Source organism: Pelodiscus sinensis, chromosome 6 (genome assembly GCF_052426305.1).
Source record: "Pelodiscus sinensis isolate ZL-2025 chromosome 6, ASM5242630v1, whole genome shotgun sequence".
NCBI classification, from domain to species: Eukaryota; Metazoa; Chordata; order Testudines; family Trionychidae; genus Pelodiscus; species Pelodiscus sinensis.
Genome location: NC_143057.1, coordinates 97,169,532 through 97,196,638, shown reverse-complemented (window position 1 = coordinate 97,196,638; position 27,107 = coordinate 97,169,532). Strand labels below are relative to the sequence as shown.

At 44.3% G+C, this 27,107-nt stretch overlaps 1 long non-coding RNA gene across 1 annotated transcript in view; it reads right to left on the bottom strand.

Annotated features, from left to right (window-relative positions):
- Positions 1-8,857: 8,857 nt before the first annotated feature.
- Positions 8,858-27,107, bottom strand: part of LOC149524189 (uncharacterized) — a 107,617-nt gene continuing 89,367 nt past the window's right edge. The window contains exon 4 of the long non-coding RNA XR_016349807.1: positions 8,858-9,745. This is a non-coding gene — a long non-coding RNA (uncharacterized LOC149524189). The remainder of the gene's footprint in view (positions 9,746-27,107) is intronic.

Below are 27,107 nucleotides of genomic sequence, written 5' to 3'. Positions count from 1 at the left end.
GTTCCTAAAAGTCTCAGAGGGGTAGCCATGTCAGTCCGGTCCTAAAAACTGCTAATGATGGAGATTCCACAATCTCCCTAACAATTTGCTCCCATGCTTAACTAGCTTAACAAAGTTTTTCCTAATGTTTAATCTAAATCCCACTTGATGCAATTGAAGCCCATTATTTCTTGTCCTGTGCTCAGTGGATAAAATGCATCACCCTTCTTGTTATAACAATCTTATATTTCATTGAAAACCGTTATACCTCCTCCCCCAGTCATCTCTTCTCCAAACTAAAGAAAACTTATTTTTTTCACTTTTTCCTCATAGGCTGTGGCACTGCATGTAAGGGCATGAGGGATCATGTGCCCCCAAATGCAAGAGCCAAGTTTTGGAAGAGTTAGGGGAGGAGCTGTGTGTAACAGGACACAATTCACTTTTCATCCCATTCCCTGGACTATCAGGAAGCAAGGAGGAAGTACTTGCATGCCGTGATTTACTCCTCTGCACCCTCCCTTCACCAGCTAGGTGTGAAGTACTTTCCCCTTGCTCCCTGATGGTCCGAGTAACGGGATGAAAAGCAAGCCACATCCCAGTGCGTAAGGCTGCTGCTCCTTCTGCCCTCCTGAAACTCTGCCCTTGCCCAAATGCCATGGGAGGGGAGGGGGAGAGGAGTGAGGCCAGCCAGCAGAGGAGGTTGGGGAGTGCTTGGGCCTGCAGAAAGGATCCAGCCTCCCTGCACTCACCAGCAGTAGCAGGGGAAACAGAGCATGTCATTTCTGCTGCTTTGCTCTCCTGGGTGTGCTGCTCCTGTTGTCCTCTGCATAAATGGAGCAATACGGCAGCTGGGGGACCAAAGCAGCTGGCACTGCCTTGCTCTGCTTACTCAGCCACTGCCAATAAGTGTGGCGGAGGCAGTGGACCCCTGCTCCCAATGTTGGCCCCCACTAGTCCCCCAAGCTGCCTTGGTTGGGGCATGAGGTGGGGTGGTGCAAGGGCAGGGATAGGGTGGAGAGAAGGCAGAGTAAGGGGTGGAGCAAGGGCGGGGAGGGGACAGAGCAGAAGCAGGAAGGGGAGAGACCTCGACATACAGTGGAGGGAGGTTCCAGACCTTCCCTGGTTTGAGGGGGGAGGGTTTCATGTGGCTGGTGGCCCCCTGACCAGTTGCTTCTGCTCACAAGTCATGTTTTCTAGACCCCTTTAATCATTTTTGTTGTGTAAGCAGGGTCTGAATAAATGCTTCCGTTACAGCTAGCTGGAATGGGAAATCCTGAGTGTGTTTATGTAAATACAGTTCATTCAGTTTGCTTAGGCCTGTTAGGGTATGTCTACACTACAAAGTTAATTCGAACTAACAGCTGTTAGTTCGAATTAACTTTGATAGGCGCTACACATGCAAACCGCTAGTTCGAACTTAATTCGAACTAGCGGAGCGCTTAATTCGAACTAGGTAAACCTCATTCCACGAGGACTAACGCCTAGTTTGAATTAACTAGTTCGAATTAAGGGCTGTGTAGCCACTTAATTCGAACTAGTGGGAGGCTAGCCCTCCCCAGCTTTCCCTGGTGGCCACTCTGGGCACCACCAGGGAAACTCTTCTGCCGCCCTCCTGGCCCCGGAGCCCTTAAAGAGGCATGGGCTGGCTACAGTGCCCGTGCCAGGTGCAAGCCTGCCAGCACCCAGCCAGCAGACCCTGCGCCTGGCACTGCTCGAGCCAGCCACCCGCTGCCACCCAGCCCTCCGCCTCTTTCCGGGACCAGGCTGGCGGCTCCCGGAAGCCTGCCCAGGTCCGCAAGAGGCGGGCGCCCGCCTGGTCTAGTGCGGACATCGTGGACCTCATCCACGACCTCCACCCTAGGCACAGGAAAGTGGCCGTCTAGGGCAGCATAGCTGCCAGCTTGGCCACCCAGGAGCAGGTTTGCATGAAAATCAAGGTGGTCCACTGAGACCCCCGACCCTGAGCCCTGAGCTTAGAATGGCCGTACTGGGTCAGACCAAAGGTCCATCTAGCCCAGTAGCCTGTCTGCCGACAGCGGCCAACACTAGGTACCCTGGAGGGGATGGACCGAAGACAATGACCAAGCCATTTGTCTCGTGCCATCCATCTCCAGCCTTCCACAAACAGAGGCCAGGGACACCATTCCTACCCCCTGGCTAATACCACTCCATGAACCCAACCTCCATGATTTGATCTCACTTCCCTTTAAATTCTGTTCCAGTTCTAGCCTTCACAGCCTCCTGCAGCAAGGAGTTCCACAGGTTGACTATTTGCTTTGTGAAGAACTTTCTGTTGTTAGTTTGAAGCCTGCTACCTATTCATTTCATTTTGTGTCCTCTAGTCCTTCTATTATGGGAACTAATGAAGAACTTTTCTTTATGCACCCTCTCCACACCACTCATGCTTTTATAGACCTCTATCATATCCCCCCTAAGTCTCCTCTTTTCTAAGCTGAGAAGTCCCAGTCTCTTTAGCCTCTCTTCATATGGGACCTGTTCCAAACCTCTGATCATTTTAGTTGCCCTCTCCTCTCCCACCCTCTCTCTTCCCCTCTCGCACCCTCTTTTCCCAGTCTCCCCGAGTTTTGTTCAATAAAGAGAGTTTCTATTTTTGAACACACGTGTCCTTTATTTTGAACATCAGGAAGGGGGGCTAGGGAGGGGTAAGTGGAAGGAGGTGAGGGAGGAATGGGGTACGAGCCCCCGATGGGGAGGACTGGGCTGGCTCTGTGGGCTCCTCGGGGTGGAAACTCTCCTGAAGCCCCTTGATTGACCCCCCCTCCGGATGGCAGCCTGCGGCAAGTGCAGCCGGGCTGATGGCCGAGTGCTGTGATGTGCCGAGTGTGGGCACTCAGGGCACTCCAAGCCAGGACTGCTTTGCAAGCGGGGAACCCCTGAGAACTGTCTGTCCGGGGTGGGGGTCGGGTCCCTTTAAGCACAGCCCTCGGCTAGCCTGACGCAGCAGCTCCACGCTCCTAATCTGATGCCCTGCTGGCACTGCTTCCGGCCATCCATAACCTCAGTTCAGGGTCCACTCAGTGTGGACATGCTAGTTCAAATTAGCAAAATGCTAATTCGAACTAGTTTTTAAGTCTAGATGTGCTAATTCGAATTAGCTTAGTTCGAATTAGTGCTGTAGTGTAGACATACCCTTAGATAGTCAGCTGTTAGAATGATGTTTTGCCCACTGCAACTAATTTGGCTGTTGTAGGGCCACAAACTGTATTAACACTAAATGCAGGAATTGTAAGATATGATCACGAATGCTTGCAGTTATTGGGGGAATGCAGAAAAGTCAGACACTGTTTAACTTAGTTCAAAGGAGAGAAACTATCAGTGTAAAGAACTTTGGATAGACAAGGCTTCCTCTGCCAAAATTCTGTGAAGTCAAGTGGGGAGAGGGCAAGACTCTGAATCAGCAGGCTGCATGCTCTCCAGGCGTCTGCTGTAAGACTGGTTCCACCTGTTTCCTTTCACCCCTGTTCTAATGATAGTACTAGAACAGACTCTAAAAGGAGTCTTTTTATTATTTTTAAATTTACTCCAGTGGATGCTAGGATTTCTTGAGGCTGTACTGTGCTTTGGGCAAGGAACTGAAATCACTAGATTTGGCCCAGAACCAAGTTCACCACAAGCCAGCGGAAGATGTAATGAGTGACGGCAGCACAATGAGTAGCCAGCAGGGTGGTGATAGAGAGGTGTAATCAGCAGCTAGCAAGGCGGTGGCAGAAAGCAGTGAGGAGGTGGATGGCAAGTGACCAGCAGAGTGAGTAAGATGCTTCCTCACCTCACCCACACTCAGGATGGGAGGTGAACTCTGTGGATGCACCTCTGAACTCTGGGTCTGCGCTGACCAAGGTCAGCAACTGTGAGTGGGGTACAGAGAAGGGCTGGGCATGTGAAGGGGACATTTACATTGCTGGACTTAAGAACTTGAGAGGAAAAGGCCATTTTCCAACTTATTTGGGGGTGGGACTGTTACTCATGGTTTTGGTTCTGAACTCTTTGGTGTTTTCCCAAATTAATGCCATGTTACTTCCCTCCCCTTTTCCTAAAGATTTCTTTTCTACACTCAGACTGTGTGATTGTGAGTAGGGAACGATTACCTCCCAAAGGCGCCCCCAGGGTGTTGTGAAATTCCCAGGTCACTGGATGGGGGCTCACGCCAGTTCTGGTTTGGCTGGACAGAGAGGTACCTGGCCCTGGCTGCTGCTGGAGCTACCTGGCAGAAGGGTTACAGATGCATTTGTCATTATTGAATTTCATCCTATTTATTTCAGACAATTTCTCCTATCTGTCAAGATCATTTTGAATTTCAATTGTATCATCCAATTTCAATTGTGTCACCCATTCCAAGGGACGAAGGGTTATATGCCCTCTCAAATGCTATGTGGGAGGAAGGGCCAGAGGCCAGCAGCTGGCAGACAGAGCTGTCCCATCCATAGGACAGTTTGTCCAACCACCCCAGACTCTGCACTTTGGAGGGCCCTATAAGACCCACACACTGGTGGCAAGCAGAAAGTGGAGCAACCCAGTCTGTGTTTGTTCTGTTCCCCTGCATCCCAGCTGTGTTGCGCAGGGAAAGAGGTGAAACTGCCACCATACTTACCAGTGGTTGGAAGTGAAGTGACACAGCCGGAAGTCAGGGGAGCAGAGTGGGCAAGGGCTGAGTTGTTCTGCTTTCCGCTGCCACCAGTGAGTGTGTGGGGGGAGGGGGAGCCCTGCTGCCAGCCCCAGATGCCTCACTGGTCCCCGAGGCCACATTGCTCAGGAGAGGAGAGGAGAGGAGAGGAGAGGAGAGGAGAGGAGAGGAGAGGAGAGGAGAGGAGAGCAGGGCCAAGCAGGGGTGGGGATGGATAGAGCAGAGGCAGGATCTTGGGGGAATGGGTGGAGTGGGGGCAGGAGGAGGCAGGGTCGGGGTGGAGTGGGAGCAGGGTGGGAAGAGGAGGGTTCCACTCCTGGGCTAGGGGTGGCATGGGGAGGAATCACATGGAAGGAGGAGTCATATGGCTGGTGTCCCCTTTTGTCCCTCCCCAGGAGTTCCCACTGCTTGCAGGACACCACCCTCTTTGTAGCCTAATTAGCTGATTGAGTCCACCTAGCCTAATTCAGTCCTTGCATGGCCAGTGTGGGGAGTACACCCTATCGGACTGCTCCATTCTGAACTTGTGTGGGGAAGGCATGAACAGAAACTGCAGCCTTTAGGATACGTATGGAAGTCTGTGAGAAAACTCCTGCTAGAACTTCTTATTTGTGGCCTCCTTGCCCTGATTTAACCAGGTGATTATGGGAAAGACAGTTCCATGGCAGTTTGTTTCCTGTCTAGACATAGGCATGAAGCAGAAGAGGTTCTATAAAAAGTTATGTATCAATACGAAGTTTAAAGTTGTCATTCACCCTGCAGGACATTCAGAATGCTTCACAGACAGGAATATGCTACAGAGACTGACACAGAGCCAGGGTGGATTGGTTAAAATCAAATTGATTTAGATCGCTAATCAGGAACACTCATTTTAATGATAGTTTTCTACTTAAAGGAGCATTCTTGTTAGGGATGCCAACATGTAGACGACTACACGATTAACCAATATGCTTGGGCTTACTGGTTAATCCTGTTGACTACATGCACTCCCCATGCTCCTTTCTATCTCTATATAAATTCTTCATATTACTCATTATATTATTGTGTGTCTAGGAAACATAATCATGGACTGTTCACTAGAGATTCATTCAAGACTTCAACTGGGTGCATAGCTCAAAGTCACATGACATATTTAAGCTCCTTGGTTTGGTGGCCATAATTCACAGAATGAAGTTTCTGGCCCCAAATACTCATATATACAAATTTACTATTTTGGTGACCATTCCTGGTAATAAACTCATTCACTGGAATACTGACGGAAAATAAACACAGAAGGGGTGGCAAACTAGTTCAGAAATAAAACGTAATGTTTTGCAGTATTCTACTGGTTCTAATTGGGTTTCACAAATGCTACAATCAAGTGTTTCTCTAAAAAGAGCAGTTTCAATAAACATTATTAATTATATCAAAATGTTGGGCCTGATTCTCCTCTGACACTTGCACTGGTACAACGTGTGTACATCAGGAGTAAGTCCTTGGAAGTCATTGGCGCTATCCTTGTGTAACAACAGAGGTGAATCAAACCCAGTTTACTTCAACCTTGCTTATGCACTGTTCAACTTATTTGTTAGCTAAATGTATTGCATGGGACTTTCACCACAAGAATTCCTTCAGCGTTATACCACAAGCTTAGTGCAAAGCTTTGAAAACACACTCAAACCCACGATAATGACTTGTACTGAAAAGCAAATAAATAAAAGTTTAAATGTTTGCAATAACTTTTGATCATGCCCGGCAGCCATTCAGCTGATACATACCAAAACCTACAGTCTGGTCTAAGAGGCCTTTAAAATCTTGATCTTTGTATAGTTAACTCCACTGAGTGATCAGCAGTTGCCTAGTGCCACACCTAACACATAAGAGAGGCAATGCCAGTGTTGTTAAAAGGGAGAGAAGTTACTGTTCTGCTTCCAGTGTGAGATGATTCTGAACTATGTCTTCATTTGAGTCAGGCATATTCAGATTTCCAGTGTGAGCTAAAGTCCTCCCAGAAAGTCTAAGTTCTCAGTGGAATGAGACAAGAGCTGTACATATCTTGGTGCAATAAAGTTCTCCATACTGTGAAACCCAGTTAAAGAAATTTCTCACAGGCTCTCCGTGTTTTTATATCCAGAGTTGTAATAACGCTGCAATTGGTACAACAGTCTGATTAGCAGCATAGCTTGGATTTCAGTTGCTACAAGGAACAATGTGTTAATGGAATTTACCATGTGTAAGCACATGTAGCAGATAGCTATTGTTTGTAGGACAGTGGTGCTGAAGAGCCTCAAATCAAAGATCAGAAACTGTACAGTTAAGAACTGCTGGTACTGAAAATTCTTGCTAACAATTAAGATGTTCAGAATTCTACTGCATGAATAGATTACAAACAATTGGGTAGGGAGACTTATCTTACAGGTTGGTGTTACTGATAGTTATGGCCACTAGCCACAAACCTGAACCAAGGGGAGGCTCAGACAGTGAGAACTCCACTTTGATAACTGTTATTGATTAATAACAGCTCATCAAGAAGTGGGAAAAATATATTTTTCTGAAATCAGTTTTACTTTTCAATAACTGAGCAGGATGACAGCAATGTGAGTTACAGGATCAATTCTCCATTCCAAATTACACTAAGTACATTATCACACTCGTGGTGAGTTTGCTAATGTTCTTTCTGTTATACTGCAGCCTCACATGCTGATCCTTTGTATTTTATTTTACATACTTATTTTGCTTTGGCAGATCTTAGTGCTCATTATAAGCTCTGGAATGAAAGCTTTGTAGGCTGATGTCCTTTATGCACACATAAATAGAATAGAAGCGGCAGTGCAGCAAAATCTGGTTGATGCCCTGACAATATAACTCTAACTTGACTTGAGGACCAACATGAGGAAGAAAAGTTACGGTGATGCAGTGTCCATTTAACCCTTGGTAGTTCTGCTGAGACTGCCAGCAAGAATATTTGCCAGAGTGGCTTTTGTAAAGTATACACTTCTGCACCAGGAAATAGATAAAAACCATCAAGTGATTGTATACAAGTCATGGAAGAGCCATATGAGGTAGCTAACAATTGTTAGTCACTTCTGGGTTTAGAGCAGTGACCTATGAGGTGGGTTGTTTCCTATTTTCCTTCTGTAAATATCTTCTAAGTAGCAAAGAACTGTAGAAATTGAGAATTGTGTTATTAGAGAAATAACCCCTAACCTTTTCTTCATAATATATCTTAAGTAAGGCTTGTGGGCTGTGGTATCTTCAAAATTAGCAAACATTGGGTTTACTGCGGAAGGGGAAAATGTGTTCTTTCCGTGGGAGATGAATCACTAGTGCTCTTTCGCATTCCCATTTAGTCAGGGTAGGAAGTGGTATGTGCATTCATTTTGGTTTCTTATGAACAAGATGGATAAAACCAGCCAGCGGGGCTAACAGCTTCACAGAACCTCTGGGCCTGGCAGGAGGGGAGGGGGCCCTGTGCCATGCCCAAAGAAGGGGCAGAGCCTTGGGCAGAAGGGGTGGGGCTCGGGCTAGACAGCCCTCAGAGCCACCTGGAGAGTGCCATGGCCCCCCTCACCCCGCCAGCTGCCCTCAGTGTTGCCCAGAGTGCACAGCACGACAGTCTGGCAGTGATTTAAAGGGCCCAGGGCTCCAGCGGTGAAGCCAGGAACTCCAGGCCTTTTTGTATCACCAGGCCACAGTGCAGTGGCTCCTTTTGTCCCCCACCCCACCCCACTCAGAGGATCTGAAGCCAGCATTCACGTTAGAGAACAAAGTGACAGATGGAATAATGCGGTAGGAAAATTCAGCAGACCCAATGCCATGCTAACTCTCCACAGAGCCAGTGGGGCAGATTCCCAGCTGATGTAAATTATCATAGCTCCATTGCCTTCAACATTGATGTTGTGTGAGGACCTGCCACAGAGTGTTTTAGATGAAGGCACTTTGGTTTATTCTTGTAAAATTTAAAGAGGAAGGAGAACTGAGTTTGGAAATCTTGTCAGCATGGCACCGGACACAGGAAAAACACACTTTTAAAGTGAAAAGATTAAAGAATAAATTAACTGTAATAAGCAAAAATTGAACAGATAAAGACCACATCCTCTATATAAGGTAATAAGTGAGATGGTTAATGAAGTAATTCCAATTCCAAATATACTTAGGGAGATTTGCTGTAATCATCTCACACATTTGCCAACATTTTATAATTAGCTTAAAAGGAAAAACAAAACCTAATAAAGTTCTCACAGTAAAATGGCTTTTCATAACTGTCTAAAATTCAGACCTATAATTAAAATAACTATTTGGAAAGAACCAATTGCAATCAAAAGGAAACACTCATTGTTTGGATTCCAACAAATACATTCTGAAGTATTGTTTAATTGTCACCCATTAAGAAACCAGCAAGATGTGCTGCTAAGGTAAATAATCAGGGGATCCAAATCTCAGACTTGTTTGAACTTTTTAAACTACATCCTTTTAGTAACATTTGAGTCTCAGAATAGAACTACTAAACCTTTTCATCTGGACATGATTATATCCTTTTCTTTTCTTTTCTTTTTTTTTGTTTAGTCTGGAGCAAACAAAAAATACACAATTGCTAATGCTCTGTCATTTCTCACTTCAATGTTGTATACATCTGAGAACAGTCAAAAAACAAAAGCCAGACCTAGAGTGGTTCATACTGAATGGATTATTGCACATTAAATAATACATTATATTTTATTACTTTTTAATGCAGACTGAATAAATGCAAGGGCCAAATACTACCACCTTATTCATGTGAGCAGGACTGATTTCATAGGAGTATTCCTGAGTAAGGCTGGAGTAAGAGTGAGGAAAAAATTAATATTTTTTTGTCAATTAGGCCAGACAGAAAGCCAGACCTGTACTGTTGTTTAATAGCCTTTCTTTTCCATTGTCATTCTGTGCCTCTAAAACATACTGAAGAATACAATGTTTAAAAGGTTATAATGTAGATTTTAGACAAGCCCATCTTCAGTAAAAGTTTTAATCCACAAAACCAATTTACCCCATACATAGCTTGAATTTCTTTTCAAACATTGTACATGAAAAGAAGTGGCACAACACACCTTTTCCATCTGATTAACACATGGAGATCTTCATCTGCACAGAGTTCTCACAGTCTGTCTGAAAAGAAGACTGAGAAAGGGGTTGAAACATACTAGGCAGATTCATAAACAAAGACCTAAGAACTTTTGTTTCAAAAGGCCCAGAGCAGGAGCTAAGCTTGCCCCAGGAATCTGTGTAGCCAGTACTTATGCAGCAGATAACCCCAGCTGACCTTTCTAGCATTCAAAGGGTAATAGCCTCACCACTGTGAGCTGATACTGAACAATTTTTTCCAATGTGATTAGGCAAAACAGACTTTCCGTTCAGAAGCATATTTACTGAGACCAGTTGCAAGAAAATGCCCCACTACTTTTGTCTGAATTTGGCTCCATCCCTCTGTGGCTGTGAGGCTATAAAATATCTTGCTCTAAATCCACATCAGTGGGGAAGGGGAAAGCAGTTCAAAACTGTAATGCCATATAATATAACTGCTTTTCATAGCCATCCCAAACTTCTGCCAGTAGAAGCTTTCAACCATACCAAGATGTATTTATAATATGTTCCAAACCCAGAATACTTCAGTTAAAAAACCAGGTAAGGTTGCTAAATAACAATAGAGTAGTTACTTCTTGGCTGTTTAACACCAGCACCTCAGCATTTTAAAGCAAATAAATTAGCAGTTAAAACATCATACATCTTATACTCAAGAATAACATAATGCATTTTTCATCCCAACACAACCTGTACTATGACCCGATATAAAAACCATTATTTCTCCTGTAATCTCAAAAATACAAATACGACAAAAATGCTTCTAAAAAAACCCCACACATATGTACAGTACTCACATAAATCTAGATACACAGACCATATTCCTTTAATTATTTTATTATTCCTTTAATTATTTTATTATTGCTTGTTTCAGTACTTTTTGTAACTATAGATGAGAATAGCAAACAAAGCATGAATATTTCACAAAAAATCAATAACATTCCATGCTTTCACTGGTAAGTCACTGATGCAAACACTGATGTATGAAAATAGTTCTATTGATTTTAGCTGTATAAGGAGAATGTTGAAAGAACCACAGAAGCTTCAAACTAATAGAAACTTAAGTGCATCCAGTGTAGCAGATGAACTGTTATCTGACATTAACTTAAGGCTCCCATCTTACAGGTGGCTAAGCAGTCCTGAAAAGTTACTTCCCTGAGAGCAAAGCTCATTCAACATCTCTCAGGAGATGTTCAGTTCCTTACATGCCTTTGGGGCCCAATTGTTCCCTGAGTACAACAGACATTCCAGGAAAAGAGATGTACTGAAAAGTGTTCAAAAGACAAAGGGCCAGATCCTCAGTGAAGAGAAATCAGTATAGGCCCCTCAACTTTAGCCCTTCAATTTACACCCAGCTGAGTGCCTGGCCCAGGAAGTGCAAAGGAACCTTTCAGTAGCCAACAGAGTTCTCTCTATAACACACATACATAAGTTAACCAGGGCTAGTGCTCAATGGTACCCATCCTGTCCCCAAAATTGTCTGGGGCAGGGATGCAACCCTCACAAAAGTTGATAGCAAGGTGCCCTATGGAAACACCCAAAACAGGAAGGGGTGTTTTACATTGCTTAGGAAGGACAGACAGGGAAAAAAGGGAGGAGGGGTTGCCTTGTATATTAAAAATGTACACACTTGGACTGAAGTGGAGATGAACGTAGGAGATAGCTGTGTAGAGAGTCTCTGGGTTAAGCTAAAAGGGGTAAAAAACGAGGGTGATATCATGCTAGGAGTCTACTACAGGCCACCTAGCCAGGTGGAAGAGGTGGATGAGGCCTTTTTTAAACAATTAACAAAACTATCCAAAGCCCAAAATTTGGTGGTGATGGGGGACTTCAACTATCCAGACATATGTTGGGAAACTAACACAGCGAGGCACAGGCTATCCAATAAGTTTCTGGACTGCATTGGAGACAACTTTCTGTTTCAGAAGGTTGAAAAAGCTACCAGAGGAGAAGCTGTTCTGGATTTGGTTTTAACAAATAGGGAGGAACTAGTTGAGAACTTGAAAGTGGAAGACAGTATAGGGGACAGTGATCACGAAATAATAGAGTTCATGATCTTAAGGAAAGGTAGAAGGGAGACCAGCACAATTGAGGTAATGGATTTCAGGAAGGCAGATTTTGATAAGCTCAGAGAACTTGTAGGTAAGGTCCCATGGGAAGCAAGACTGAAGGGAAAAACAACTGAGGAGAGTTGGAAGTATTTCAAAGGGACGTTGTTAAGGGCCCAAAAGCAAACAATTCCGCTGTGTAGGAAAGATAGAAAATATGGCAAAAGACCAGCTTGGCTTAACAAGGAGATCTTGCATGATCTCAAAATAAAAAAGGAGTCATATAAAAAATGGAAACTAGGACAACTAACAAAGGATGAATATAGGCAACCAACACGGGAATGCAGGGGCAAGATTAGAAATGCAAAGGCACAAAATGAGATCAAACTAGCTACAGGCATAAAGGGAAACAAGAAGACCTTTTATAAATACATTAAAAGCAAGAGGAAGACCAAGGACAGGTAGGCCCACTGCTTAGTGAGGAGGGAGAAGCAGTAACAGGAAACTTGGAAATGGCAGAGATGCTCAATGACTTCTTTGTTTCGGTCTTCACCGAGAAGTCTGGAGGTGTGCCTAACGTAGTGAATACAAGCATAGAGAGGGTAAGTTTAGAAGATAGGATACACAAAGAACAAGTTAAAAATCACTTAGGAAAGTTAGATGTCAGCAAGTCACCAGGTCCTGATGAAATGCATCCCAGGATACTCAAGGAGCTGATAGAGGAGGTATCTGAGCCTTTAGCTATGATCTTTGAAAAATCATGGCAGACAGGGGAGATTCCAGAAGACTGGAAAAGGGCAAATATTGTGCCCATCTATAAAAAGGGGAATAAGAACAACCCAGGAAACTACAGACCGGTCAGTTTAATGTCTGTCCCAGGGAAGATAATGGAGCAGGTAATTAAGGAAATCATATGCAAACACTTGGAAGGTAATAAAGTGATAGGGAATAGCCAGCATGGGTTTGTGAAGAACAAGTCATGCCAAACTAATCTGATAGCTTTCTTTGATAGGATAACGAGCCTTGTGGATAAGGGAGAAGCGATGGATGTCATATACCTAGACTTTAGTAAGGCATTTGATACGGTCTCGCATGATATTCTTATTGATAAACTAGGCAAATATAACTTAGATAGGGCCACGATAAGGTGGGTGCATAATTGGCTGGATAACCATAGTCAGAGAGTTGTTGTTAACGGTGCTAAATCCTGCTGGAAAGGGATAACAAGTGGAGTTCCGCAAGGGTCTGTTTTGGGACCCGTACTGTTCAATATCTTCATCAATGATGTAGATATTGGGATAGAGAGTACGCTTATTAAGTTTGCAGATGATACCAAACTGGGTGGGGTTGCAACTTCTTTGGAGGATAGGGACATAATTCAAAATGACCTTAGCAAGTTAGAGAAATGGTCAGAGGTAAACAGGATGAGGTTAATAAAGAGAAATGCAAAGTGCTCCACTTAGGAAGGAACAATCAGTTCTATACATACAAGATGGGAAGCGACTGTCTAGGAAGGAGCATGGCGGAAAGAGATCTAGGGGTCATAATGGACCACAAGTTGAATATGAGTCAACAGTGTGATGCTGTTGCAAAAAAAGCAAATATGATTCTAGGTTGTATCAACAGGTGTGTTGTAAGCAAAACTCGTGAAGTCATTCTGCCGCTCTACTCTGCACTAGTTAGGCCTCAGCTGGAGTACTGCGTCCAGTTCTGGGCGCCACATTTCAAGAAAGATGTGGAGAAATTGGAAAGGGTACAGAGAAGAGCGACAAGAATGATTAAAGGTTTAGAGAACATGACCTATGAAGCCAGGCTTTATGAACTGGGCTTGTTTAGTTTGGAAAAAAGAAGATTAAGGGGGGACATGATAGCGGTTTTCAAATATCTAAAAGGGTGTCACAAGGAGGAAAGAGAAAATTTGTTCCTCTTGGTTTCTGAGGACAGGACAAGGAGTAATGGGCTTAAAGTGCAGCAGGGGAGGTTTAGATTGGACATTAGGAAAAAATTCCTAACGGTCAGGGTGGTCAAATATTGGAATAAATTGCCAAGGGAGGTGGTGGAATCTCCCTCTCTGGAGATATTTAAGAACAGGTTAGATAGACATCTGTCAGGGATGGTGTAGACGGAGCTTGGTCCTGCCTTGAGGGCGGGGGGCTGGACTCGATGACCTCTCGAGGTCCCTTCCAATCCTATTATTCTATGATTCTATGATTACTGGAGCTGATCAGCCCCAGATGCAAAGGCAATAAAGAAAAATTGTGATAAAGGTTATTTGAGCCACAGCAGCCCAAAGTACCATGTGATGGCTGAGATGGACAGCCATAGCTAGAAGTATATATCTCCTAGGCCATACTGAAACATCAGCACGTAGCAATTTGAAGATAGTTCTGTTGGTGGTGGGCACAGACCGCACAGTGCAGGCCCACCAGCAGTAGGCAGAGGAGAAAGGGTGTGATTGTCCCTGGGCCTCTTGTTTCAAAGAAGTTCAGAGCTCCCAGCCACCCCCACTGCTACTGCAGCAGCAGCTGGAGCCCTGAGTCTCTCTGAATTGTTGGAGTGTGATGCTGGTTGCATTGTGCAGCTTTGAGGGCTGGAGGGAGGGGCAGCACTGTGCTTTGGGTGGCGCTAAGGCCTACAGCAATGCTCCTTAGATCTGTGGCCTCGCCCTTTCTGAGGTGTAGAGCTAGACACCCCCCACACATACACCTTGTCCCTGGAACCACGGTGGATGTCAGCCCCTCTGGCATAGTAATGTGCATTCATGATCACTGGCTGCCTATTTGTTCTGTGTTTGTATAGTACCTAAAACGATGGAGTCCTGGTCTATGGTTCCGGCTCCTAGGTCCTATAGTAATACAAATAGTTATTATCAGTGCCCATAGCATATTGGGTATAAAACCCTGCTCAGAACCATCACATTTATCTGCCCATATGCAAGCCCCTAGGCTCACAGAATTCCATCATGCAGGGGCTTTCTATTGATAATAATGGCCTCTAAAGTTTGTACGTGGGCCTATGCTCATCTCCTACATCCTGCCTCTCTCCACATAAATCTCTGACTAGGGCTGTTAAGCATTTGGTTTTCAACTGGAATCTCCCGTTGAAAAGGGACCCTGGCAGCTCTGATTAGCACCACTGACTGGGTCATTAAAAGTCAGATTTGTGGTGCAGTAGGGTTAAGGCAGCCTTCTTGCCTGCCTTGGCTCCATGAGGCTCCTAGAAGCAACCAGAATTTCCTTCTGACTCCAACGTGGAGGGGTGGTGAGGGTGCACTGTCCCCAACTCCAGTCCACCTCCACATCTCTCATTGGCCGTAAACCAATAGGAGCTGCAGGGGTACTGCCTAAGAGAACATGCACCATACAGAGCTACCTGGCTGATCTCTGACTAGGGGCTGGACATGCTGGCCACTTCCAGGAGCAGTCCAGAGCTAGGGAAGCTCCATGCTTCTTTTTAATTATGGCAATTTAAATTGCAGTAACAGGGGGCAAACAGGACAGCAGCCCTGGGCCCTTTAAATTGCCACCAGAGCCCCAGGTTGGGTAGCACTGAAAGTCTGGTTGGGGAAGGCTATCCACCAGCCCTGCTCCCTCACCCTGAGGCCCCTCCTTTTCTGGGGGCCTGGAGCCATGCCCCTCAACTTGCCCAGGGGACTGTCAGCAGTCCTGACTCTTGGTCTCAGGTTCTCTATCCTCCCTCATGGTTACTACTGTTATTAATGAACCCCAACAGTAGCCTTTGTGTGAATCATGGCCATTTTCTCACACCCACATCGGGCAGTGTTCCCTCAAAGATTTTCTAACCATAAGTGGATGAAGTTTTGGCTTGTGCACGAATATTGAGGTCATGTGTGCTGGTTTGTATGTAGGGTTGCCAGGTGTCCGGTTTTGAACTGGACAGTCTGGTATTTGAGCTTTCTGTCCAGGAAACAATTTGAGAAAATACCGGACAAATAAATGTCAGGTATTTTCTAATTAAGTAAGTTTTATTATTATCATGAGTATCAGTATGTAGTTGCGTACTGCCTGAGTGTGTCTACCAGCCTGGCAGTACGCAACTACACAGTAGAGAGGAGGAGGGTGGGGCTGGAGCAGGCTGGAATCCCCAGGGCCGGACTTGCCTGTGCGCCCCGCCGGGACCGTGCGCAGGATGGGCAGCACCATGGGATCTGCATGTGCCTGGGTCAGCCCCATTCCCCATCGGCCAGTTCCTCCCCCCCGCTCCCCCCTTAATCCCGTCCTGCCCAGCCCCGCTCCCTGCCGGCTGGTTCCCTCCCAGCCAGCCCCGCTTCTCCCAACCCCCTCCTGGCCAGCCCGCTCCCTTTCCCGCCCCCTCCCCCTCGCTCCCGATCTGAGATCAAGTGTGTCCAGTATTTTTTTGAAACCATCTGGTAACCCTATTTGGATGTGTGCTACTGTTGCACCCAATTTATTAAAACACACATGTTCCCAGCTGTCGGAGCAAAAAAAAAACCCCTCCTTCGCAATGCAGCATGTCCCATTCCCATCTGCCAGAGCAGACACCTTCCTCCCCCCCCCCCCCGGCCACATGATGTGGCAGGTCCCTTTCCTGGCCCCAGCTACCAGAACATGTCCCGGCCTCCCCTCCCCCAAGCCACATGACAGCCACAGCAGGCCTTCTCCTCCACTATGCGGCCGTGGCAGGCCCCAGCTTCCCACTCCAGTTGCTCCCTCATCACACCATCTCAGACGGCCCTACCATGGAAGTGCTGCTGCGTGGCTCTGCAGAGATGGGTGGGGGAAGAATTTTTGGTGTGCACTACACATGGGTCATGGACAGGTTCCAGGGGTCTTTTCCCTATTGTTAAATAGGTAGTGGATTTTAGTTAGATCGCACTAGATGCAAGGGGAATCCTACAGTGGTCCAAGAATGGAAGAGAGAACTGTAGTATAGAAAAGGTTGAGAAACCCCATTTCACACTAGTTTTGAGTAAATTTCAATAATGGGGCATAAGGGAAAAATATACTGTGATGGACAGGTCTCTTTTTTCACTGATGCAAGAGTCCCTTTGAAGAATGGGGCCTGTGGCTGGGGCCTGTGCAGCTTGCCCTTTTTTATAATTTGCCCTGACAACATTCTCCCCCCACCCCTCGCGCCCCATCTCAGGGTATGTCTACAGTGCAGAGTTTTCCGGAAAAACGGCCATTTTTCTAGAAAAAAAACACACTTACGTCCACACTGCTATTGCATTCTTTTGACAGAAAGTTGAAAGAACAGAGGGGTTTTCCCGACAGCAGTAAACCTCTTTCTATGAGGAAAAAGCCTTTTTCCAAAAAAGCTTTTTCAGAAAAAGCCGTGTATGAATGCAGAAGACAATGTTTTTTCGAAAGAAGAGGCCTCCAGGAAAAAGCCCTGGTGGCCACTCGATCCACAGTAATCAGAACTGAAATGCAAGATAGCATCCAATCAACATGGATGCTATCTTTGTGCTTTTGCTGTGTAGACTCTCTCTTTCAAAAAAAGCTTTTCCCAAAGATCTCTTCCAGAAAAGCTTCTTCTGAAAGAAGCTTGCGGTCTAGATGTAGTCTCAGTGCATCTTGCATTTCTTTATCTGAGCCACATGCAACCTGCCTTTTTCCATGTGCAGACAAACCATGCACCTAAAGAGGAGATGACTGGTCCCTAAATTGTTTTTACAGGGTGGGGAATATAGCTTCATTATTCTGCTAGAAGTATTTTTCCATACCGTACAATTATGCCATGTTGCCACAGCAGATTCGCTCATCTTCATTTCTCTGCTGAACTAATTACATTTTTACAGCCCTATAACTGTTGTTTTCATGAAATCCATGGAATAAACCACATCATTGAAACCACAGAAGTGCCAAATGTCCTGTGTCCTATTCACCTGCTCTTCCTCCCTTAGGAAGGATGTGGGTTGATCTTGAGAGGAAAGACATTAGATCAGTTTTGTTTCTTTCTTCTTCCAAAATCAGCTGCTAAGTGAAATAACAAAGTGTGCACAGGAATACTAACAGAGCTTTGTTTTTCCTCTTGTTAAAAGCCAGCAGCTGCTTAGTGTTGCACAGAGCAAGATAAGCAATGTGACATTTGTGGCCATTCACATGCATTGATTTGTTTTAGTTTATTGTGTTCTCAACAGAATTTCTTAGTGTTTCAGGGCTGGAAAAAGGCCCAAAAATAGCAGAATGATGAAATTGCTAGGAGGAAAAAAAAACCAAGTAAACAAATTGCGAGTTAAGAGTTCTTTGTAAAGAACTCTTTGCTGACAAGAGAATTAGAGCAAGATGATCTTGGCAAGCTTTTTGTTGTGTTAGCTGCACGAAATTTTTGTTTCCTCAGAATCTCTCCCTTAATATTTAGGCAGGTTCTTCTTTCCACATTTCATGGAGAGATTGATTAATACTTCATAAGAAGAGTCTTTATTAAAAAAATGCATAGCATTTTTAAAAAACGATAGTAACATTCAAAGGGATTTTAGTTATTTCTCTAGAGGCTAAAACCAGCTTTCTCCTCCCCTCCCCCTGAGCTAATATATTTTTATTTGCTATTTTTATCGGGTTCTCACAATTGCTTGCGTTATCAGATCAGATCCCCTTTTTCCTTTGGTTCTTATAAATTACTTGGAAGAAGAATTATTTTTTCCAGTGTGCTTTGATTAGTGGTTGATGTCACGTCCTCATTTATGGGTTGCCTTTTTTAGCATCAGAAACATCTCCTGACCCCATACACTCTAGGTAGCATCCATGAGACTATGCTTCTCCCTTCACACATAACTTCAACCCACCTCCAAACACGAAGGCAGGGCAAAACCTCTGTGGGACTTCCATCAATGCCACTGCTTGAATCAGCCACTCAGTGCACCAAGAAGAGTACAACATAGGCTGTGTCTACAGCAGAGCTGTCCCTAGACGGACACAGAGCTTGGGGCAGACCCCCCCCCCACAAGCCTCACCCCCTCCCTCAAGCTCTGCCTCTGTCCCTTCACACCTCCTTGTCCGAAGCCCTGTCCCCCAAGCAACGCAAGCCATGAGATTACCCGGGTTGGGAGGGGCCTAGTGTGGAGTGGCAGCAGTGGTCACCTCCCTCTTGCACTCACTGCAGCAGCAGGAGCTGGAGTGATCCGCTCAGCCCATTCCCAACTGCTGTGCTCTGCTTTCTGCTGCCGCAGTGAAGTGGAGCACAGCGGGCTGGGTGCAGTGAGTGTGGGAGAGGGCAACCCAGAGATGAAAGTACACCCTGGTGCACTGCTCCAGCAAGAGATGAAAGTACACCCAGGTACACCCTGGTGCACTGCTCCAGCAAGAGCTGGCTGAGCTGTGGCAAAAGCCAGCAGGCAGGCATTTAAAGCGCTGGCAGGGACCCGGGTTGCAATAAAACGGAACCTGTAAGAAATGTTAAATTACTTTCACTGATGCTACATCATGTCAGGCCCCAGGGTAATCCCCCAGGCTGAGGAGGTTGCTGCGGGGCCTCCCAAAGTGTGGGGCCTGGGACAGCCGCACCGAACCATCCTATGGAAGGGACAGCTCTGGTCTACACTTACACTTGCTCAATAAAACTTTTGTCATTTCTGAGTGCTTCAACCCCAACTCCATGAACAAGAAGGTTTTGCCATGGCAAGTGCACATCTAGATGCTGCTTTGTTGGCAGGAGCACTCTCCTACCAACAAAGTGAAACCCACTTGTATTTTGTCAGCAAAAGTGCTGACAAACAGCATTCACACAAGCCGACTTCTAGCAACAGAGCTGCACAAAGTCCCGTCACTAAAAGCTACATAGTGAAATAAAATCACTACCATAGTAAATCATTTTTTTCCACCCCAGAAAGAGAGAGAGACTCTTGGGGTTGCTTCTGAACCCACTTCACCCAGTACTGCTCACAGTCAGTACACAATGAAAATGTGACTTGCATCAGCGTTGAAGATATTTGCACCCACCCAGCATTTGCATCATGGGAGGCTTTAGCCCTGAATGAGCAAGCTCTTAAGCAAATGTTAAACTGCTTTGCTAGATTGGGCTTGCTCAAGCACCATTTCTCCATATCTTCCTGCATCAGCAGGAACAACATTTCTGATGGGCATGTAACCATTTTCCCTCTACCCCTCACAAATTTGAGTCATTGTAATTAAGATAAGAATGGCCAGTGGTTCCTCTAGGTCAGTTCCTGTCCTCTGACAGTATCCAGAGACAGATGCTTCACAGGGAATGAACACAACAGGAAAATCATTGAATGATCCATCCCCCATTGTCCAATTCCATCTTCTAGTAGGCAGAAGTTTAGCAATACCTTACCAAAGTATGAGGTACCTTACCAAAGTGTGAGGTTGTGTCACTGACCATCTTGGCTAATAGCCATTAATAGACCTATCCCTCATGAACTTATCTAATTCTTCTTTTAACCCAGTTATGGAACACTGTTGGCCTTCTCAACATATCCTGGCAATGAATTCCACAAGTTCACTATGCATCCTGTGAAGAAATACTTCCTTATGCCTATTAATTTTATTGGGTGACTCCTGATTCTTGTGTTATGTGAAGGGGTAAAGAACACTCCCTAATTCGCTTTCTCTACCATTTCTCATATCAGCTCTTAGTCATCTCTTTTCTAAGCTGAATTAGGATGTGCTGAAGAAAAATAATCACTACTATTTTCACAAATAAAAGCAAGTTCAGATTAATACAATTTGTTATTTGTGCATGTTGTTTGCTAGTCACAGGTGGTCAGGCAATCACTGGGTATTCATGAACATGTCTGTGAGCCACTAAAATTGATAAGTGCTTAGCACAAATTGTTATTTGGCTGAAATATAGTCACATTGACCATCAAGTCCTGGGTGAGACAGCAGTTCCAGTCAATTCATCCTTAGGGCAGAAGGCTGTTTACGCAGAGACCTAAAGTGCAGATGTTTTCAGTAAGGCTGCATTGTTATACGTAAGAAATAGTTTTAAAACTCCGGACCTAACTGAGGTTTTCTCATTAGTTTTCTGTGAAGCCACTAACTATTGCTTTATTTAAAAACTTCCCATTTATAATGGCAATTATGATCTCAAGCAGTGCATTTTGAGGGGAGTATTGCTCTGATGAGGTAGTTAAACTTCTTGAAATGGAAAAGACATGACTGAGCTGTGATTTATTATAATACTTCAAGATGCACAGTTCTCCACCAAGTAGGTGTAGGGGGCGAATCCCTTTCACCTTGAGCTAAGCTAAATACTGTTTTTCTTAAAGGGACTGATGCCTCTGGCAATTTCCACCCTGAACATCATAAAGATGTTGCTATTATTATTTGTTTGTATTGAAATAGGGCCAAAGGCCCTACAGTTGAACCCCATTTCACTGGGTACTCCATAGTCACAGAGTAGGAGAAAATCCCTACTCTGAAGAGTTTATAGTCTAGTGAAAGACCAGCTGCAACAATGATTTTAACAAACAGTTGAAAGGAAGGAGGAGGTAAACCACAGTGAAAAATGTACGTTACCGTAGCCCAGACACATGGCTTCAGGTCATATTATTTAATATTAATTCTGTTTTGCTATAATATGAATTACGTGACATACAATCTGACCATTTACAAGGAACAAGGCTTATATTTTTAGTGTAAATTTTATCCAGAATTCATTTTCCCTCCTTTTCTCTGCACCCCAAAAAGCACAATTGGCCACCTGTCCCAATACACATAATAACCATATAATATTTCTATCTAAATATCCCTGTCAATAACATAATAGTCAAGAGACGGTTCATGCTTTATAAATAAAAGACAGAAGTACATCTTGTACTAATACCTTGAAATGCCCACCTTCATACCCTTTGGCAGTGGATAATCTGGCAACTACCTGTAACTCACATGTAAATGTAAAAATACTAAAAAAAGCAGTCATGTAGCACTTTAAAGACTAACAAGATGGTTTATTAGGTGATGAGCTTTCATGGGGCAGGCCCACTTTTGCCCCACAAAAGCTCAACAGCTAATAAACCATCTTGTTAGTTTTTAAAGTGCTACATGACTGCTTTTTTGTTTTACCAAGATCAGACTAACACAGCTACCTCTCTGTTACTTTTGTAAAAATACTGTCAGCTTGTCCACTTACTGTCTGTCCTCCATCTGTTTGTTCACCTGTTGTGTGTTTTCAAAACTCTAGACTGTGAGCTCTCTGGAGCAAGGACTGCTTATATTACTTTTAGGGCCTGATCCCTATCTGGAGTCCTGTAATAGAAATAAATAACAATGTGCAGTGCTCAACTCTGGCAACTGAAGGTTACAGGGCAAAGGTGAGCAAAGCAGCTTCTTCAAGAGCCCAAAACAGGTGGCCAATTCCATGTGAGTATAAAGATTCCCAAGTGACCAACAAACATAAAGATTTTCTGTGCGTTTGGGGTGTCAATCAAGACAGATGCATGTACCAGAACTGGGGACAGTGGGTGCTTGGCAAACATAGAAGCTGCAGCTGCTGACAATAAGGGCTGAGAGACAGCTGTTTGAGCTGGAGTTGACATGGCTATGACTCCTGCTTTTGCCATCTTTTTTCCATGTGAACAGACACTGAATATCCAAAGCCTGTGCAGACTCGTTTCCCTTCCAACAAGGCATCTCCCCTCTTTCAGAATCACAATGTCTCAGAAACCAGGACAGATAAAGTTGCTTTTATCTTTTGAACACACCCGGCAAGGAAGATCATTTCACTCTTCTGCTATCTTTTCACTTTGCCTCCATTATCCACTGCATACTAGTGCTGTTTATTTCAATGGACCTATTTACAGGCATTACTAAACCTGGCAGCAAAGCTTCGCTTCTGCAACCTAATCTGATTTTACATCCATTAGGGATTTTTTTCAAGTTTTAGGAGTGTATGTAAAAAACAACCCGAGGAGTTAATGATCTACTAATCAAACTTTTCTGCACACCTCCAGATTAGAAGTAAGAATACAAAATATTGAAAGCAATTTAACAATTATTTTTGTTGCTAGGAGAAAAAAAATACGATTGTTTTATTTTAAGCAGCATGTAGTTACACATAAGAATTTTACAACATTTTCATGAAAACCTGAAGAAGGACATTAGGTACTCAGAAATAGACAGCAATGGACCCCTTAAAAGCCTTTAAGTGCCACAGCAGCATGGCATTGATCTGAATGTGCATCTGTACAAGAAGGCTCTGACAACAGAACAGAAGCTGAGAGAGGCCTTACAACTTAAGCTTGAAGACTAAGGGTGCATCTATACAACACCCCAGACTCGAAATAAGATATGCAATTTACATTACGCAAATTGCATATCTTATTTCAAATCTATTTTGAAATAAATTATTTGAAATTTGCTATGTGTACACAGCACCATTTTTCAGAATTATGTGCTATTTCAAGCCATCCCTTATCCCTCATGCAACAAGGTTTACTGGGATGGCAAAATAGTGTGCCCGTAAGCAGTGCCCAGCTGGGGCCAGCTCTGAACCCCTGCCCCAGTCATGAATCCCCCTCCTGCACTCCAAGCCCCTGCCCTAGTCCCAAGCCCCCTTACAGAGCCTGTGCCTAGAACCCCCTCCTGCACCCAACTCCCTGTCCCAGGCTTAGCTTAGAGCCCCTCTCACACTACAAATACCTTAGCCCAAGACCAGAGCCTGTGCCCCAACCCTCTTGGCCTGCTTGGTGAAAGTGAGGGAGGATGGGGTAGAGAGGGAGGATGGAGTGAACAGGGATGGGGCCTTGGAGAAGGGACACAAAAGAGGCGGGGCTAGGATATTTGGGTTTGAGATAGCTCTTGGATTGCACTTAAATTGAAAAAGTGATCTCATGCTTAAAAAGGCTGGAGACCACTGCTGTAGAGTTTGAGCAACTTAAGGCTTACTCACCGCTATGTGTACTTGGTAAGAGTCCACACAGGAGCCAAAGTAATGGGATAATTGATTAAGGAGCAGGTGATTAGGTAATCAACAAGGGATTCAGCTCATCAGCTGGGAATAGTTAAAAGAGAGACAGGAGAGGAAAGGGGGAACTGAAAGAGGCAGGGAAGCACAGAATCTCAGGCCATTTCTCCACTTGCTCTTCAGAGGTTTGATTTAGTGGGTCTAGTAAAGACCCACTAAATCAAATGCTGAGGGCACCTCCATCAGCGCTGGAACTCCTTGCTGTCGCGAGGAGTAAGGAAAGTTGACAGGAGTGTTTCTCTTGTTGACCTCTCACTATGGGGCCACCTCAGAAAATCAGTGCAAGGTATGTCTACTCCAGCTACGCAATTCATGTAGCTGGAGTTGCATATCTTGCATTGATTTCCTTCACCAATGTAGACCTGGCCACAGGTAGGTGAGATTTCTCCCCTTGCTTTGTCAGTAGGTAAAGATTTTGGGGGAAAGTCTTATGTGTGGGGCAGAAATGTTTATAAAGCACATTGTGAATAAGGCTCTTGGAGTTGAACTTGCCACTGTGGGCATACGTGTGAAGACTGTTTACAATAAATACCCAGAGTTAGGGAACTTGACCAGCAACACTTCCAACGCTGACGGCTGCACTTTTCTGTTACAGTCCAACCTAAACCTCCCTTGCTGCAATTTTAGCTCATTGCTTCTTGTCCTATCATCAGAGGCCAAGGAGAACAATTTTTCTCCCTCCTCCTTGTAACACCTTTTTAGATACTTGAAAACAGTTATTATGTCCCCCTCCGTCTTCTCTTTTCTAAACTAAACCAGCCCAGTTCTTGCAGTCTTGCTTCATACCTCATGTTTTCTAGATCTTTAATAATTTTTGTTGCTCTTCTCTGGACCTTCTCCAATTTCTCCACATCTTTCTTGAAATGTCATGCCCAGAATTGGACACAATACTCCAACTGAGGCCTAATCAGTACAGAGTAAAGCAGAAGAATGAATTCTCATGTCTTGTTCACAACACTCCTGTTAATGCATCCTAGAATCATGTTTAATTTTTTTGCAGCAGTGTCACACCTTTGATACCTATCACACCTATTTAGCTTGTGGTCCACTATGACCCCTAGATTTCTTTCAGAAGTACTCCTTCCTAGATAGTCGCTTCCCATTCTGTATCTGTGAATCTGATTGTTCCTTCCTAAGTGGAGTACTTTTCATTTGTCCTTATTAAACTTCATCCTGTTTACCTCAGACCATTTCTCCAGTTTCTCCAGATCATTTTGAATTATGACCCTATCCTCCAAATCACTTGCAAACCCTCCCAGATTTGTGTCATTTGTAAACTTAATAAGCATACTCTCTATGCCAATATCTAAATTGTTGAACAGAACCAGTTCCAAAACAGACCCCTGCAGAACGCCACCTGTTATGCATGACTGTGAACCATTAATAACTACTCTCTGAGATCTGTTATCCAGCCAGTTATGCACCCACCATACTGTAGCCCTATCTAGGTTGTATTTCCCTAGTTTATTGATAAGAAGGTTATGCAAAACCATGTCAAATGCCATACTGAAGTCTAAGTATGCTACATCCACTGATTCTCCCTTATCCATAAGTCTTGTTACCAAACAAAGCTATCAGATTGGTTTGACATGATTTGTTCTTTACAAATTGATGTTGGCTGTTACCTATCACCTCATTGTCTTCCAAATGTTTTAAGATTAATTCCTTAATTACTTCAGTATCCCCTGGGACCTGAGGTGGGATCCCCATTGCTTAGGATATCTAAAACTAGACTGGATAAAATACTACGGGTGCCAACTGAATAATCTTGCAGTGGCAGCAAGATGGACCAGAAGAGCTAAGAGATCTTTTCTCCCTCCCAGCAGTGGAGCATCTTTCTTCTCAGGGAATAGTTGGACCAACTCTACTCCGGGCCACTCCAAGCAAATCAGAGACCTAATGCAAGGCATGAGGTTCAGTAGGTTACTTCTTCCTTCCCAGCTGTCTCAAGCTCCCATATCCTGCCAACTGGAAAAAGGATGTTGGGTGCAAGGATATGGAAAGTGTTCAGACCTACTGGCTACGTCTAGACTGGCATGGTTTTCCGCAAATGCTTTAACGAAAAAGTTTTCCGTTAAAAGCATTTGTGGAAAAGAGCGTCTAGATTGGCACGGACGCTTTTCCGCAAAAGCACTTTTTGCGGAAAAGCATCTGTGCCAATCTAGATGCGCTTTTCCGCAAAAAAGCCCCGATCACCATTTTCGCGATCGGGGCTTTTTTGTGCAAAACAAATCTGAGCTGTCTACACTGGTCCTTTTGTGCAAAAGGACTTGTTCCCGAACAGGAGCAGCATAGTATTTCCGCAAGAAGCACTGATTTCAGACAGTAGGAAGTCAGTGTTCTTGCGGAAATTCAAGCGGCCAGTGTAGACAGCTGGCAAGTTTTTCTGAAAAAGCAGCTGATTTTGCGGAAAAACTTGCCAGTCTAGACACAGCCACTGAGTATATCTGTAAAAGGAAAGAGTGGATGGAGGCTTCCTGTTAAGCAGAATTAGAGGAAAGCCTGTAATGTCCAACCTAGACCAAAGGAAGGAGACCATCTTGATTCCTCAAAGACTGAAGTTCTCACTATGGAGCTCTCAAGCTGCATGAAACACCATGTATTCCAGTGCATGAGCCATAAATATCAAATTAGTATTACAGCTGCACCTGGTATGATGGAACCCAGTATGACTGCAAACTGGGCAACATTGTCTGAATTGTAGACCTGCTAGCCCTGTGTTAAAATAACTTTAAGATATCTTGGAGTTAATAGGCTTCAAGAAAAAGGGCTTGCAAACTGTGACAAAATCAAAGAGAAAGTACATGGCTATTTCGAAGCCTCAGAAGGTACGACACTGCAACACTGCCTTGTTGACCTCTGGCATTACACTGCACAAATAGAAATCTCTGCATGGAAAAAATAAGTTCATGCTCAGCACTATGGGTAAAGAGAGGTTCAAAATAATGTGAATAGTGAAAAATAATGTATTTGTTCAAATGGAGTCACAGGGCTTTGTCTACACTTGCAATTGATCGATAGCTAAATAACCCAGAACTTCTAGGGAGTCATCATGACAAATATGCAAGACTAGATGTTAGCTCACATTTTAAATGCTGTTATTTCAATGAAAATGGCTGAAAATCTCCTGACATAAAAAATAATGGACCCTGTTACATTGGTAAGGCCTCAGATAGTTGCTATAACCATACAAGGTCACTTAAAATGCTTTTGGATGTTGTTAGTCTCGAAGGCTATGTCTACACTACCAGTTCATTTTGAAATAAGTGATTTTGAAATAATAACTGTGAAAATAACTATTTTGAAATAAGCTTATTCCTCTTCAGTTACATCTACACGGCATGATTATTTCGGAATAAGCTATTCTGGAAGAAATACTCTGAAATAGCTTATTTTGAAATAGCGCATTTACACTACAGGGAAACCTGGAA